Raw genomic sequence first — 17,350 nt, forward strand, 5'->3', positions numbered from 1 at the left:
TAAACAGCCCAGCTGGCTTTAGCTGTGTCTATAATACCCTCTTTCTTGGCCTCCTTCAGTAGCACAGTAGCTAATTATTAAAACTGAAAATGTGGACAGAGCCTATGTAGCTAGTGGAAGAAATTGCTTTTGTGGCAATGACTGTATGCTGAGGATATAATGCTGTTTTAATAAAGAATAGTAACACATGGGTAATATGGCTCTGTTGCTTTCTGAACTTTCACTATCAGATAAGTTGTGCCTTTCCCAGCGTTGTGAACTGGTGGTAATTCCCATAGTTGCTGTAAACAGAATTAGTAGTAGACACAATCGGGCGTATTTTTTTTTTTCTATGTGTTTGACCTGTTTGTTCACTGCTTGAAGAGATGCTAACGCTTCAAATAAATGTTTGGTGAGGCTTGCATATGCAGCTGTTGCTTCAGAGAAACCTGGTTCAGGTTCCTCTGGAAAGAGTGGCACCAGTCATTGAAAATGACTGTGTTTGCAGTGCAAGCTACCCTGTATTTACTCTCAAGTATTAGGGTGCACGTAGGCTTTACTGTCATTCTTCCGTGGTAACTTACATACCTATACTTTAAAAAACCCTCCTGAATGAGAGGCTATGGCTAATCACATCTCTTTATCCAGATACACTAAATCCTGTTTTACTGGAAGTGTGATTGAAACTGCGAGTGTTAGTACCTTTCTTTGGAGTATCAGTGAAAACCACAACATATTCTGTCTCAGAAAGAATAAATGGACACTTTATTACCTCCTGTGAGGAGCAGGTACAGTAAAAGTGCTACGGTATTCATGGTGTTTATTCTAAAGAGGGTGGGTTTTTTTTTCCCACTATCTAGGCTGCCTAAGGCTTTCAAGACTCTTTCAGATAATCACATAGCTCCAGTGCCTGATTTATGTTAAAAGGAAAGGCCAGTCTTCTGAGCTCAGTAATAAGTCATCTCTGCTTCTGCTGATACGAGGCATTCCAATCAGCTTTCAAAAAGCAGCTTTTGTTTTATGATGGCTCTTGGTCCCAGCTCTTGCAAGCTTCCTGTAATGACTTCTACTTGTTGTCCTAGCAGAAGGGGTGAACAGCTGATTCCTACTTACTTTCTCCTTATAATTTATGATTTATAATAGTTGTCTATTATATAGTCTTCAAGGTAATTCTTTTCTAGGCTGAAGAGTCCTGTAGTACTGTACAGTGTTATTTTTAAGTTACCTTTGAACATGGCAATTCAGAATACAAGAGCAGTACAGATGCCAGGTTCCTGCAAAGCTCTGAAATTCATTTAGAGACCTGCTAGTATTATCTGTGCTGTGACCTCTTTGCCTCCACTAGCACAGAGGAAGAAGCCACAAGATGCAAAAATAGAGTAGAGATGTGCAAGTGAGTCAGAGAGGGGGCAGAAGGGAGATGTCAGATGTGGGCTGGCTGTCAGAGTGAACCGAGTTAGGAAAATTAAACGGTGGTGTGGAAAAGGAAATGGGATAGAAAGGGTGAAACTGGGAACACTGAAATAATGGAACTTAACTGGTGGTGTATTGGATGCCAGGTAGTTGGTGGTGAAGTCTGTATTTGGACTTCAATGCATAAACCTTGTAATACTTTATTTTATTATGTCATCGTACCTGGCTTATAGGGCCTGGGTAGAGGTTTTGCTCTTGGGATAATTCAGACCAACTAATTAAAGGTGCTGGTGTGTGGGAAACTTCTGCTGTGTCAGTGGGAGGAAAAGAAGAGAATGTGATATGGGGTAGGAGACTGCAAGGAGCTTTGTAGAAACAGAATATACGTACGGCTTCAAGTATAATGAAACATTCAAATGTATGAAATGGTGTCTATCCTAAAATCTCAGCTCTGTGGTACTGTGTGGTAGAATCAGGCGATACTGCTTATGATTATGTTATTTGCTGCCTGTAAAATGACAGCATTCTTTTGTGCTTTTATGAAAATACTGCTTATGCACCTAAATGGTGATGAGCATTGATGTGTAGGCAGGCCCGTGAGGAAATGAGATCTGTTTGGAGCAAAATTGGAGTATTGTGGGCCAAACTGTGAACAGTGAAGACAAATCCAAAGTTCTGCATAGCTACACACTGACCAACTCATAGACTGACTGAATTGAGGTGCTTTGGCCACAGGGGAGTAGTGATCACGTAGGACTGCACACAGGTTATGTGCTTGTGTGGCCAGTTGATTTGGCTTGGGCATCGTTAATTAAAGCATTTCCTAGTCCTAGGGTATTTGTCTGTTTGGCCTTATTATTGCTTATATATAGGTCTGGGCATAATGTTTAATGTAAAAGTGGAGTCCTTAGAGAAGCATAAAGCTTAAGCACGCTTAATACTGTAAATTAAGTGGCAGAACAGCTTTCCCCTGCAGGAATTCTTGTCAGGATGTGCACCATAGAGAAGAAGCAAGCTCAAGGCAGCAGAGGTATTCTCCTGGCACATGAGGGGGTGAGCTTCAGTTTTTTGTTTAATATAGAGGCAGTTTCTTAGCGTACTGTCTTTGAGGTGTATGAGGCATAGCCCCTGGCGAGATGACTGCACATTTCATGAGTCTGGATTGAGAACTTTTCCTCAAAGCAGCTTGCATAGTAGGAGCTTTCTGTTTGCAGGAGGAGCGGAGGGTGACTGAATGGCAGAGAAAGCAGGGTGGGCCTCTGTCAGTTTGTCTGGAATGGGGAGAGCTGAGAGTCTTCCTGATGAACATTACTCTTGCCCTCACCACCACTATGTCTCCGGCAAAGCCCCTGAACTGCCACCTGCCCCAGCGTGGCAGCACATGGGCTTTCCCCACTTTCAGGCAGTGTGCGTGCTTTCTCTGTACGATCAAATCTGTTTCATTCTTTGCATTTTCTCCCCTTTGTACTTCAGCTCCCGTTCGTATTTGCAGGAGATGCAGTTAGTAAAGTCAGTCCCACTGCTCTGAATAAACCCAAAGCTTTTAAACCTGGCTTTCATTTCCACACTCTTCGATAATTATAATACTTAACAAGCAGTCTGATGTACAGGAAGCAGACTTCAAAGCATTTATAATCAGTTCCATACTGACACGCATACTGCTAAGGTCAGGTAAACAACGGACTTCTGGGTTCTCACTTCTTTCACACTGACTCAGTACTGCTGGTCAAGAGGAGGCCGTTGTGCTTTCTGCCCTGCTGCAATTCACAGACGTCAGAATTCAGTGCAGAGGACACACTACACAATTAGAAATGTGGACTTTTACCCTTTTCTCTAGAATTGGTCCTGAGAATGAGCAGTCAGAAGTGGCTGCAGTTCCAGGTGCAGCTGAAGTAATAATGCTTCACTGCCCTGAAAGGGTGTGCTCTTGCTTCTTCCTCCCAGCACAGTGAGAGTCAGACAATGCTTTTGGGAGTGTGCAGTTGAGAATTAGGAGGGAGGCTGGGACCTCCCTGTTTGTCAACAGTGAGCTCTTGCAGGATCATGCCCTGGGTGGTTAGTATACATCAGCTTGAAGGAGCGATGCTTTGCTCGTTTTATAACTCTTGCCTTCTGCAGAACAGAATATTGCTTAAAACTCAACTGGAAACACAGAGCATTATTCAATAGGAAAGATATTTTACAAGTACTTTGAAACACTGTCATCTTCTGAAGGTCAGAGATTCTAATGAATTGTTGTCATTGTTGTCCTAGTTGTTATCAGCTGGGAGAGCATTTTTGTGTAACTACCTATATGCAGATGTAGCAGGGAAAGAGGTTCAATTAGGATACTTTCGTGTTTCTATCAACAGTTGACTGTAATAACTGACACTGAAGTTTTCGAAGTGGCATTCTGTGCTGTTAAAGACACGTGTCAAAGTCACATGTCATATTTTGACTGAAGTGCAGCTTTCCTGCGAAGTGACACTGTTGTTGGAGTGAATATAAGTACTTAACCCATTTCAACACATAGTTTGATTTCCCAGCAAGTTTTTTCAGGGCCTTTTCTCCTCAAAATGGATGTCTACACTTTGCTCATCTGTCACATGGCACTGCGATGGTAGAGATAAACAGCACTGTGTGTGAGAATGTGGTGCTGTGGAGAAAGAGCAGGTGACATGTGTGTCTTGCTGATTTTGGCCTGTGCTCTCAGTTCATGTAGGTATGATTCCTGTTGCCTGCTTGCGTGGATTAATTTGCTCTTCAAAAGGTTAGTGTGAAGTGTAAAACTTACAGGTAACTACAGGTTTGACTTCATGCTTGGTTTGTGAGGATCTAGGGCTCTGTAGAAGATGAGGAAGATACAGCTGTGTCCTTTCCTCTTGTACAAGTTCTTTCCTTGACATTTTCTACTGCGTAAATAGAACGTGTCGGTGGAGGGATAAAAAAGAGTGTTAGGAGACTGTAGTTGCTTGCTGCTCCTCTCTGCATTTCTGTCTCCTTAAATAGGAAGATCTCTGGAGGAAATGTGGTGGAGTCAGCAGAGAATTCAGGGATGGCAGGCAGTACTTATCACACAAAATAGGCAGTGACAACAGCTGTGACCTGGAGAGTCCTTAAGTCCTGCCACGTGAGGTTCTGTAAGCATACAGTACTGGTGTTTGGTGGCAGTGGGGAAGGTGGCACAGCTCGGCCAGAATGAGGCTCGAGACGTTGGCAGTGGAGCACACAACAGTCTGAGGAAAAAATAAGCTGCTTTTTTGTAAATCCTGATCACAGGTGTAATGTTCCTGATATACCACCTTCCTTAGTATAGTTACAGTCAATCCATACATGGTTGTTGGTTTTTTTTCTTCCTGTATCAGAATACATAGGGAGATGAGGACTCTGGTTTGCTTTTCCCTTTCATGCTGTGAGGAGAAGAATAATACTGGTTTTGGATGCTGTCTAGAGAACAGTTTCTCTAAAATGTTCCCTTTCTGCTGGCTTTTCACACGCTGTGTGCCAAAACAATGGAGAGGTATGTTGAGGGCCTATTATGGCCAAAAAAATGAAGCATCTGTTCAATTCAAGTCTGGGGGGACATTTATGAAGATGTCCTGTGAGAAGGAAGCCTGCTGAGGCTCAGCACCGACCGTGTGTTTGCTGCATGAATGCTAATGAGCTTTCTTAAGCATTTATGAACAGAGACTGTTGCCTCTGTTGAGTCAGCTTCCATATGACAAGGCTACAGGTGCTGAAAGCTTCAGTGGGCCCACAGTTTTTCAGAACCGTGGTTGCTGGTGCCCCAGATTTTAGGAGTGAGAGTCAGTCTGGGTCTCTCAGTGTTCATCATTGGATCTGTCTCAGTGAAGCTGAAGCGCAGTGAAACTAAGCCAGCCTTTGAAGCCATGTAGCACTGGCATGGCATTGCCTTCCTGCTAAGGAGCCCATTGAATAGCAGTTATTTTGATATGTCACAGATTTTTTTGCTTGTTTTTAATTCTTTTAACCAGCACGGCTGCTATTGCAGCATGAACAGTCCTCTACTGTTTCTCAGCCATTACAAGATCTGTTCAGAAAATAAATATCAGCAGGCTTGTAGCTGCCTCGAGTTCTTGAGTAGTGGCTAGAGAGCTGCCTCGGCATACTTGTGGGGCCTGTTGAGTTACATAGTTTTTTGTGGGGCTTTAGTGTTTATTTTATTACTAGTAGAGTGATGGGTATATAATCCTTATTATGTAATACAAATTAAACCTTGTGCTTCTTTCAAAACAGCAAGTAGAGATATTTGTTGACCAATTCACTCCCTCCTATGTTATTCATATGTATCCCTGTATCACTGGCAGCATTTTCCCAATCCTTAATTTACTTAAGAAGTGCTTTAGCATTTGTGCCCCCACCAGCTGTGCTTCTTATTGATGTTTATAGCTATCCTCTACAAATTCCTACAACTAATACTGTTTTATACCCTTTAAAATTTTAACAGTGTAAATGTTGTATTTTTAATTACTGCTATTGTTCAGCTTTATCTGTACTTTCCTGATCAGACTGTTCTCTCATGTAGAATAATTGCTTCTAATCCATGTGATACGCATTGAAAAAATTAAGAAGGAAGCTCTTTTGCAGCTTTTGAAACATCGTGTATGTAGATGTGATAGATGGGTATGTATAAACTTAGTTTCACTTGTTGACTGTTGTCTTCCTGTCCATTTTTTAATATAATGGGGGCGATAGGCAGTATCCTTGTGGTTGCCTGCAGTTTGTTCATTAATGTCATATTGAGTTTGTAATGGGACATGTGTACCACGGTGTGTTCCGTATAGGTATACCTGAAAGAGTCCGATGTCAAAGTTGTTGCTTTTGCCATGGCCTTTTTGGGAGGGAGAAGGTCCACAAAGTGGGTGTTGTCTTATGTCTGTAGCTGGACATTGGGTGTTGCATGTGCCTGTTAAGAATTACTGTGCTTTTCTGTGCTGGTCAGGAGTTTGGATAGAAAGATTTGAAAGTGCTTTGTGGAGGTACGAGTGGGAATTGTGCCCGGAAGTGAATGTGGAGCTTTGTCCTTCTAACCAGGGAGGATCTGCGCAGCAGGTTGTGTAATGTGCCTGGCCTATTGGAAATAGAGTATTAAGTTACACTGTGGCAAAAATGCCTTTTTTAGAAGTTACAAACCATATCTGTGTAGATGAACAGCTGTATAGCTAGCCTATGAGAGAAAGGGAGTTTGGTGTGGAGTACGCTTACTTTGTCTTTATTCTTTTACCTAACAGGATTATAGTACATTTGATAATCATCCTTGTTTGCTTATACAAACATTTTTTCTGGCTATATTAAAACACTGCAGTGCATTTCATGTAGGCTATTTTAGAAGATGGTTTAGCAAACTTAAGTAAGTCTCAGCATGAGTACACACTGATTTAGCTTTGAAGAGATTCCTGATGTGTCTAGTCTGGTTCACTTTTGGCTTCAGGTGCAGTTTGAGTCAGCCTTAACCATGCAGAGGACTTTGTGTCTTGCTGATGTTTGTCTGTTGGAAGTACCCTACCTTTTGGAGATCACAGTGACATTTTTTTCAGCATATCAAATTAGATAAAAGGCTTTGGACAGGGTGTTCAAAGTGATGCCAAGTGTGCCTACAATGCAAAATTAAAACACATGGAAATTATGTGACGTGGAATTTGTCAGTTTATTGGTTAATGTTGTCTGTTCCTTTGGTAGTCCCAAATAATGCCTTCAGTATTCAGTGGATCAGGAAAGGAAACCACTTCCAAGTTTCCTTAGATGTTTTGAAATCAGAAATGCACTGAGCTGTTTTAAGATTTACTTAGGTACATATGTGTGCGTAGAGCAGCCAGTATTTTTTGTACAGCAATATTGTAGAGGTGCTTCTTGTATTTATCTTAGTGAAATTAAAATGGATATGTATTAATGATCAGTGTAAAATGTAATCTGCTTAAGGTATTCAGGGTTGAAAATGCTGGCAGACTTCTGGAGGTTTATCAGCGTGCCATGTTGGTGTGCATCGGAGCTAAGGCTGCTGTGGTGAGCACTGAGCTGTTGGCTCTTGGTGCACCTGACAGAGGCCCTTAAGAACCTCCTGCTGCTGAGGGTGCTTGATGTGGAAGGCTGCCAGCTTGTTGTTGTCTGAACAGACAAGTTCTCTCTTAAAATACAGTTTTCAGAAAGATAACTTCTTACTATAACAAGTTTGGTTACTTTGCTTGTGGAGACTTTGTTTATTTAGACAGTCCTTTACTGCTAAAATTTTAGTAAAACTCATAATGCTCTGCTTCCATTTGGGACCTGTTGGCTTGCAGTCTTAGTTATATTTGAGACTGTAGCATTTCTGAAGAACAGAAAATGCTTTCCAAGGTTTTCAGACAATTCAGAAGTTTGGTCATAAATTGGAAAACTTAATCAGTATTGCAGAAAGCCAGTCTAGGAGTAGCAAGTAGGTATAGTAATATATCCTTTGTATAAAAGTAGAAAATGGGGAGAAACAATTCATTACGTTAGTAGCACTAGCTTTGATTGGTTTTACATGCAAAAAGTGGTTTTGATGAACTTCTATGTGTTTACCCACATGTAAGATAATTCACAATGCCACTTTTACTCACTTCTCATTTAATTTTTGTTTCCATGTGGGTGCAACATGTTTATATTACTTCTTGATATGCTTATTTTATATAGTTCATTCAGTGTTTATTTACATAAGATTTCCCTACTTAGGGGTTAAAAGCCTTGAGTGATACCATCTGAGCCTGTGTATTAAAACTATTTATTTGCTTCTAGTATTTCATATAAAGATGAGGATTAAACCACACATAACAAGTGCTAATTGGAGGAAGCATGCCTAGATGCAAATTGTGTTGGCAAACTTGAGCTTCTTACTGCTTTTTTTGTTCCTGTAATCATGGTTTCTTCTGTTAAACATGCTTTTTCCTGAAAACGGTAAACTGTAATAGAAAAAGTGAGCTCACAAAAAGTCTGTCTCAGGTAGATAAGTATTCCCAATCAACATCTGAGCACAAATGTTTTTGCCTAATGGAATGGAGACTTATCAGTGCTTTTATTCTACTCAGCTTTGCCACTTCATGTGGCTAAAATAAGGAAGCACGGCAGGCCTCCCTAGGTCTCTCTCAAGCAGAGGGTGAAGAGGCCTGGTGACTTGAAGGTTTCTGCTGTAGTTCCCAAGAGTTCACAGCCCATTCTGTTTTCTCCCTGTCTTTTCACACCAGGAAAGCAGAGTTTTCGAAGAACTTTATGGAGGTATTAGTTAGACACAGAGGTAAAAAGGGGAGCTTAGTGCATGTGTTTTAAATTAAATCCAAGAAACATTAAAGTTAACAAACCTATAAACAAATTCTATAATAAGTTTTCTTGATGTCCTTTTGTGTTGCTAGATGTTTAATTTGGTTAAGAAACTGTATTAGAGGGTATCAGAATGTTAGGTATTTTAAACTGAAAAGCTGCTTTGGCACATGAGCTTGTTTAGTTGCCAGTATGCTATAAAAGCAGATTATGTTTACTGGTGAAAAAAATGTAAGAATTTGAAATACAATTGGCATATTCTTCAATTTGTCTGGGGCATAAATGCATACACTATATGACTCAGCCTTCTTCTCAAATTTAATATTGACAGATTTTGTTACCAGATTTCTGTTATGAGAACTAACACTATCTGCCAAAACAGTAACAATAAAAACATCACTGCATATTGGCACTTCATTTTTACAGTGTGAAATTTTGGTTTACTTCTGGTCTAAGAAGCATTTCTTTAAACCAGTGAAAACTGCTTCTGTTCATATCAGGAGGTATTGTGGAGTGTTGTATATTTGTGTCATAGGGAGCACAGTGCATCAGTCAAGACTGTCTCAAAAAGTAAACTACAAAGACTCAGGTCAGGAGAGTGAGAACTCCCCATTTGTGAAATGCTTTTCTGTTCAGACAGCAGTTTCTGAGGTCTGAAAGTCAGTGCTGGATTTAAGTCCCATATTCCAGCACTCACAGATTTGGTGCCACTGGACAAATGACAGAAGTTTCAACGATGTGTATGTAGAATGTGAATCCATCATATGTAATTTGTACATACATACATGCCCAGGCCTTCAGGGTTCAGGAAATCTTGGGAATTTGTACATCATATTAGCTGTAATACTATACTGTCAGTCAGATCTTCATTTCTCCATTTCTGTCAGTGAACTTGTGCTCTTTCACCTGTGGTGCTATTACAAAGCTGATGACAAATCTGAATCTATGTCTAAAAGCAAGATTTGTTGTTCTGTAGAATGCGGTGGGACAGCAGAATTTCAGGTGTTCTTGAAAGCAGATTTCCATGCAGCTAAACAAGAAAGTGAACGAATACATGAAATTAGATTTGCATGTAGTATTAAGTAACCGGGTTTTGGTTTTTGTTGGTTTGTTTTGAATGAAAATACTAAAGCAGACCTTGGCCCGTGTTGATTTGTCCATAAAATGTCTGCCAGAGTGAGTCTTGATCCATTACTGGGATTCCTGGCAGGAATAATATCTCTGGTTGTACCACATTATGACCAACTCTCCCGCTGCCCTTGTTTATCTCAAAGGGAGGTTAGAGGACAAGAGTAATTGCATCTCTGTTTGATATACATGAATAAGACCTGAATGTATGTATTCTATTACTGTCCTGGATAAAAACCATGATTACGCATTCTTTAGTGGGAAATTCCTACGAAGTCAGATTTCTAGCCTGCAGATTATATCAATCTCAGTGGCCATTGATTTTAGTGTTTCCTTGAACTTTACTACAGATAAAGGTATATGTTAACTGTAAATTGCAAACCAGCAAACCTTCTTTAGTAGTTCAGTGTAACAGAGAAGACAGGGCAAAACTGTAGTCAGTATAGAAATAGCATTACGTTCTTACTGAGTATTTGAGCTCAACATTGATCATTTTTATTTAGCTTCTGGTTTGTGCACATATTTGAATGTAAATATCTTCTGAGCAAACTACTGAGATACACTCTTTCTTGCATATGACAAGGTGTTTACATGAAGTGGAAATAATAGCTAGAGAAGTTTGAGTTCAGGAATGATTTGTCTGTTTTTGTCACGGTTGACAGTTATACAGCACTTGATTTAAGTAATGATGCTTAATGGGCGCTTTATTTCAATAGTCTCTGCATGCCTTCCCCATAAGACTTGAACGGACATGAAAGATTGCATCAGCCTCAAGTACTGCTTTCTCCTTAGGAGCTCCACCTGCTTCTGCAAGCATCTAAGGAGGACCCCCATTTTCTATACTTAGAAGTGTAAGGTTTCCAAGAAATGTATTTTGAGAAGTGAGGTAGCAGAGTTTGAAACTGGTATTTTTGCTTAGATTGGCTCTTGTTCTGGGATGAGAAAAGTCGAAACAATGCATTTCAAACTGCCAAAACTTCAGATGGTTATGAAATGATTTCTTCATTTCAGTTATTTAATTTGGCAACTATCAGTTTAACAAGTTTGTGTGGATCAACCATGCAGGGCTTAAAGTAGTAGGCCATTATTAACTGAAAATAACAGATGCATCATGCACGCAGTATTTACCAACAATTAAACTAAGTTAGGCTAGTGTTGCAAAAATCTTAACATTACTAGTTTTATCAAGAATACTTGTAAGCTGTTCCATTTTTTGCTAGTAAATATACTTTAAAAATAAAATAATTGTTAAAATTATGTTTTATCAGTATGCAGATACCCAGTATTATCCCAGCTTACTGAAAAAATATAAGCTATAACTTGTGGGTTGGCTAAATGAATGCTGGAAAGATTATACTTAGTTTTGTAATTGAGCAACACCTGTCATCCTTAATACTAGAGTAGTGCCTCAAGTTCTGTTACAACACCAGGTCTGTCCTGTTCCTTGCCATCTCTGTGAACATTAACAGCAGCCTTTCTATCTGGTATGTATTGTCTTGAAAATAATAGTGATCAGTGTAACATGCATGCTTCTATACTGATTCCTTCAATCACAGATCGGTGTAAGAATCAGAAGTATTCTATGACCAAATTTGCTGATGATTCTTAGTACCCTCTGTCATCGAAGTGTTCCCAAATACTGTTTGATCATTGTCATTACTAATAGGCTTTTCAGATGTTATGGTTTCTATAAAAATGTTGAATTCATGTCCCACAGACCAGTTACAAGTGCAAAAAAAGAGTGTTCTGCCTTTGTTTCAGAGCCTATAACTGCCAGGTTACCTTGAATCAGTAGCTTGGAAGTTAGTTATGTCTTAACAGTTTAATTTCATACACCTTAATGCCACTTCACTTGTTTATGCTGCTTTCTTAATTAATGCAAAAATTAAACATGACCTACAATAGTGGAAAGTGTTACTCAAACTTGCTTCGGGTCTTGTCACCACATTTCTGCTTACATCTTCACAGTTACTGACTTATTGAAATTAAAAAAAAGATAATTTCTTCTTTCTTTTTTTTTTTTTCCAAAGAGTGGTGAATAACAATTAATTATAAACAGTGTGACTAGTGAACCTTAATTTCTTCTGTCCAAGCAAAAATCTCCGTCTTCACTGCAGACTGAGGCTGTGGTATTACTGCTCGTTAAACCACTGTTCAGTGCATACTGAAGTTTCACTGTGGCACCATTAATTCAGAAGACTCATTCTTCAACCATCTTGTTTGTCAAAAGGAGGGGTTTCTTTTCTCTGCAACCTCCAGCCCTGTTTCAGTTGACATTGCGGAGGGATGGAGGACAGGGAATATTGTCATTTTCCATGCAGATCCATGCGGACAAGAAAGCAGGCTAAAATGTCTGGTAAAATATATCGGTGAGAGCGGTAGGAATTCAGGTAGCACATTTAGAAAAGAGTCAGTTTGAAAAAAGAATCTTTAGCAAATGGCTTCTAATGGGTGAAATTTCACAGTAAAACAAAATTTGATTATCCTGGTAGTTGAATTAGGGCATGAAGATGAATTTCAATACAAGCCATATTTTGAGTACAAAAAGCATTTTAATGTAATCAGAATCAGCATTTTAATGTAATCAGAAGCAAATCATTCAGTTTTAATTCAATAAAGATGATAGCTTACTGCTGTCAATTTTTTATTTTATATAATTTTAATTTGTAATTGGTTCTCTGATCCTGTTTAGATCGTGTTCACTGAAGTTTGTCAGCCTAGCTGTATGTAATGGAATCAGGAACAAGCAATTGGGATGAAGAGAACAGGAAACTCCTTTTAACCTGCTGTGCTGGTGGATGCGATGCTTTTCCTTAATTTAGTTCTCAGGCACATTAACAAAGATGTTAACAACCTAACTAGATCCAGTGGACTTACTGGACTTGGTTTACTAGATGAATCAAGGGCAGGGATAAGCTGTTCTACAGGCCACTATGTGAGGGGTTTCTCCCTTCTCCTGTTTTCTGTGCTTCCACAGGAATTCAAAATGGTTGGCTTGTTTTATACCTCGATGTCTTGTACATTGATATTACCCTGTTTTCTTGAGTAACACTGCCCATGGGAGAGAGGAGATTGGAAATAGGTTATCTTCTCAGGTCCCTTCCAACCTAAGTCATTCTATGATTCCATGATGCCTAATTTTTGAACGCTTTCTGTATTAAGCGTAAATAAAGACGAATGAAATGTGGTGACAGAGATTAAACACACAATGTTTCTTTTATTTTACTAGAGGCAAAATATCTCTGTTTGTGGAATGTAACAGCTAAAAGCAAGTTCTAGCCTCTTTCAAGACAGTGTTGGTAAAAAATGGAACTTCTAAACTTTATTACCTCATTAGATCTCATTGAGTAAAGGCTGTAAAATTGCAGTTTGGTGTAAGACACTGCATAGCTTTAATTCTTGTATGCGAGATAGTAGTCTGTGTAACTGTTTTTCTTTCTCTACAAGATTTGTGTCAATTCTTAAAGATAATTGACTTGTTTTTCTTGTTTGTTTTTTGTTTTGTTTTGTTTTTGTTTTTTTTTGGGGGGGGGGCGGAGGGAGGAGCGATGTTTACAGGATTCCTAAGATGGATATTCACTGAGGGACTCGACACACTAGAGATCTCTTTTGAAACCATCTATTTTTAAGGTTACCCACTCACTTAAGTCTATCGCCTTCACCTCTGAACACCTGATTGTAAAGAGGGCCAGCTTGATGGTATGCAGCTGACCCTGGGATGTGAAGTCCTTTTGAAACAGTTAAAATCTAGCCTGTTCAGCTGGCCTCTGACTTACCCCTTACTGAGTGATCAGAAAGTATTTCTGGGAAAAGTTTACAAAGTGTAATTTTGTTTCTTGTAGGCATCTTGTTCCCAGGACAGGTTGGACCTGCCTGGGTTTGTTTGCTCTTTGCCGCTCTGTGCAGTCCAGGCTGCAGGGTGTTGTGGAAAGAGAAAGCAGCTTTATTTCCTGGGCCGTAATAGATTTCCTTTGCAATTTCGTCTCTTCTAATCAAAAAAGGTAGGCAGGCTTTGTATCATCAGCTTTGCTTTGTTTTGCTTCCTTTGTGACTAATAAGCCTAGTTTCTGAATCAGTCACTAAAGGAAGTGAGATTTGTTTGTTTGTACTGTCCAGCTGTTAATGAGTTTGGGGCCTGCAAGCTGACTGCCATCAGATCTGACAGGACAGCAAATGCAGAAATGCTGCCTTTCTGCCACATCAGAGGAGAGTGGGAGCTGGGCTGAGGGTCAGCATAGAGTGGATGTGGTAGAGAGGAAATCCCCACTCCACCCTGGTGTGTGTGCTCTGAAGGTCTGATGCTGGGCTGGCACTGGGAGTTGGCTTTAGTCGTAACTGAATCTGTGGGCTGGAACTGAGGGTCCTGAAGGAGAGACAGAGCCAGGAAGGGTAATGGATCCTGGAAGGACTGTGGCAGTCATGGAAGAAGAGGGCCTGCGCCTGTACTCTGTGAGAAGACTGCCAGATGTACTTGTGAGAGTTTGTCTTTTTAATTCACTGCATTATCAGTGGAAGTCCTATTATTTGCATGTTGCATGTATGTTGCTTTCTCCTTTTGAATGATTTCCAGATTAAGGCCTACTGAGGTGTTGAAGTGCATACTTTTCTGAGCCTGTTGCTTTAAGTTTATCGTGCAATTCTGAAACGCTTTCCTTTTGGGGCTGAGATGTCATTTTCTAACAATAGAGGCACTTCTGGCACTTGATAATTACTGCTCTTAGAAGTGACCAGGGAGATAATACAATGACAATCAGAGCTGAAATGGAAAAACAAGGAGATAAAATTTCTTTAATAGCGTTATTTCTTGAAATTCTGACTTAAGGTACTTGCTGAAAGTCAAAATTGTCTTTCGTTTGCTGAGTGATGAGGGTGAGAGGGAGTCCATCAAACATCTCTGGGGATTAAGGTAAATAGGACATACTAGGCACATGTTCTTCAGCAGTAAGATCAATTACATTTGCTTTTCTTCACTTTAAATTAGGTAATAACCTTCTTGGAGGCCGCAGTGGGTTTCCTATACAAATTTCTTATACAAATTCCTATACAAATGGGTATAAGATTTAGTTTTAAGTAATCTTTGTTTGAAGAAACTCAAAAGTGATATATTTTTAAATTAGACAGCTGCCTTCCACTCTATCAGCGTCAGCTTCTGTGGCTCCTGTTGTCCCGTACTAACACTGTTACAACAGATTGGATAATAAGTTATGGGAAACATTATTTAAACATCGTAAATGTGATCTCCAGCAATGCTAGTACTTTGCCATTTGCATATACAAGTAAATTCCTTTATTATCTTAATAGTTGTTCTTCTCTCATCCCAATATATATAGTCTTGAAGGCTGTTTATCTTCGCCTGTCATGAATGTGCAATCTGCGGTAATACGTTTGAAGTCCATTTGAGCTCCCCTGATTCTTGCCATATATGGCACAATAAACTGCCCAAATTTGGTCAAATATTTTTAGCCACTTAGTCATATGTCTTTTAATGTGCTGCATATGTAAGCTTTTGATTCACTTAGCAACAGTATTTTTATGAGTAGGTCTTGCCAGTTTTTCTTACGTATAATTGAAAAAGGGGCAAAGTTTGTTCTTTGATAGTTTGTGACACTAACAGATGGTCTGGCTTTTTTTAATGGTGCCGATCAAGTTTAATATCCTTTATTCACGTTATGCATTTTGGAGGATTGCAGTACACATGACTAGCATACTGAAATGTAATATTGGAAGATCTGAATTTAAAAGCGCTCAAGAAGTTGTGAGTTCTTCTGATATGACTTTATTTTGAATATGATAAATCGGTGAATAATGTGATATACACAGGATATCTGTGGTCAGGCTAATTGCATTTTTGCTAGGAAAACTAGATGTAATACATGTGTGAAGTGTGAACAGATGTGTTTCCTGCAGTGCTTTTCTTCCTGAGCTGTTGTGATGTATTATGTTTAGTTCCTTTCCTTTCAAGTAACAAAATGACTTGCAAAGAAAGGTCATTATTTAATTGAAAAGCTTTTAATACCATACGAGCGTTGTATGCTGATGATAACTAGAAGAAACTGAAGGCAACATCACTGAGGAATTGGTAGTCTTTATTGTTGTAGTATGCTGATAAGTCAATTATTAAAAGAATTCCTGATTATAGGGATGGAAATTACTAAAAAGGTAATTTAAAAAATCCTTTAAGAAGGCACATTTCAAGAACACCTGAAAAGGCAGGGAGGAACTTAGGTTTATGAAAGTTATTATTTTAAGAGCATATCTTTGCTTTCCATCGAGGAACAAATGATGCAGTCTGTTGCTGCCTAGTTGCAGTCCAGATGAAAGGTTATGGATGAAGAAGCCCAGGTGACTTGTTGTTAAAGTGGTTCTTCATTGCATTCTCAGTGAAGCTTAAAGTTCATACCTTACTGAAGCAAATGGGGTCAAAGGGGGATCGTTTCTTGCTGTTTTTGTTTGTCTGGTTAAACAGGACAGCAGTGTGTTGCCCATATATTGTAACTGCTGCCTCAGCCCTACAGTGTGAGGGAATTCTGCATTCATCTTGGAAAGCACAGTTCCTTAAATAAGGAAATCTGTGGCTTATACAGTAGTAAAGGAAAACATAATTTTCAGTGCTGATTGCTGTAGATGTATGATAAAATGTAAAAATCGTACCTTAATTGCGTTTTTATTCGATGAATAATTCTCTAGAGGGATCTGGGAGCCTGGCAATAGCAGTTCTCATTTCAGCCTTTTGGTTTTGTAGTACTGTTGATTTATTAAGCTAAAAAAATTAATACCAGTCTTGTGGAGTCTGTTTTGAGTCCTTGCTGTCCTGAAGTGCAGAGGGACTTTTGTCTGTGTTACTCTGCCCTTTTAAGGGCAGCAGTATGGAAGTTGGCAAGAAAACGCACTGAGCACCCTGTGAGAAAAATACTCAAACACAGAGAAGAAAGGCAAAATAGGAGCCAGTAAAGATGGGGATCTGGAGAGTGCCAGTAGTTCTGCGTCTGCAGCACTGCTTGTTTGGTAATGAAAATATGTGGTTTGAAGGTATAGCATGTGCACAAAAGGTAGTATCTTTGCATGAACTGATACCCAAGTTTATAAAGGAAAGTGATTAAAAGACTGTCAAAAGACATATGGTGATGTAGAGCATGATGTGGTAGGAAACACCAGGGTACTACTGGAAATGCAACCTAGCGTCCCCCTCCACACTCCTTAGTCTGAACTGTGTTACAATTAAAACCACGTTACAGCATTGTTTTCAGAACGGCTCCCCCTCTCTTGTTTACAACAGCTCTACTTCATGGTGCAGTGAGACTATTGGCAATTGAATATAATTCTCTTGACTAAGCTGGACCTAGGATGGAGCTGGAGCCCAGCAGCTTTGCTAAGGGAACTACTTTCTACAGGACAAGCAGTCTATACTGGTGGCTCTAAATGGCTTCTCAGAAAAATAGAACCAATTTACCTGAGGAAATTGTGTTTATTGGTTTTGTTAGTCTGTTTGAATTGTTGTATGTGTTACTGACAAATTTCTAACTAGTGCTTTTGTCTCCAGTTCTTCCAGTATTGCAGT

The 17,350-nt window shown here is 39.5% G+C and overlaps 1 protein-coding gene across 8 annotated transcripts in view; it reads left to right on the forward strand.

Moving 5' to 3' along the window:
• Window positions 1-17,350, forward strand: part of PPP1R12A (protein phosphatase 1 regulatory subunit 12A) — a 126,134-nt gene that overhangs the window by 25,682 nt on the left and 83,102 nt on the right. The gene's annotated exons all lie outside the window — the stretch shown is intronic.

Source organism: Cyrtonyx montezumae, unplaced genomic scaffold (assembly GCF_038088225.1).
Source record: "Cyrtonyx montezumae isolate F1298 unplaced genomic scaffold, pur_monq_1.0 scaffold_3, whole genome shotgun sequence".
NCBI lineage: Eukaryota > Metazoa > Chordata > Aves > Galliformes > Odontophoridae > Cyrtonyx > Cyrtonyx montezumae.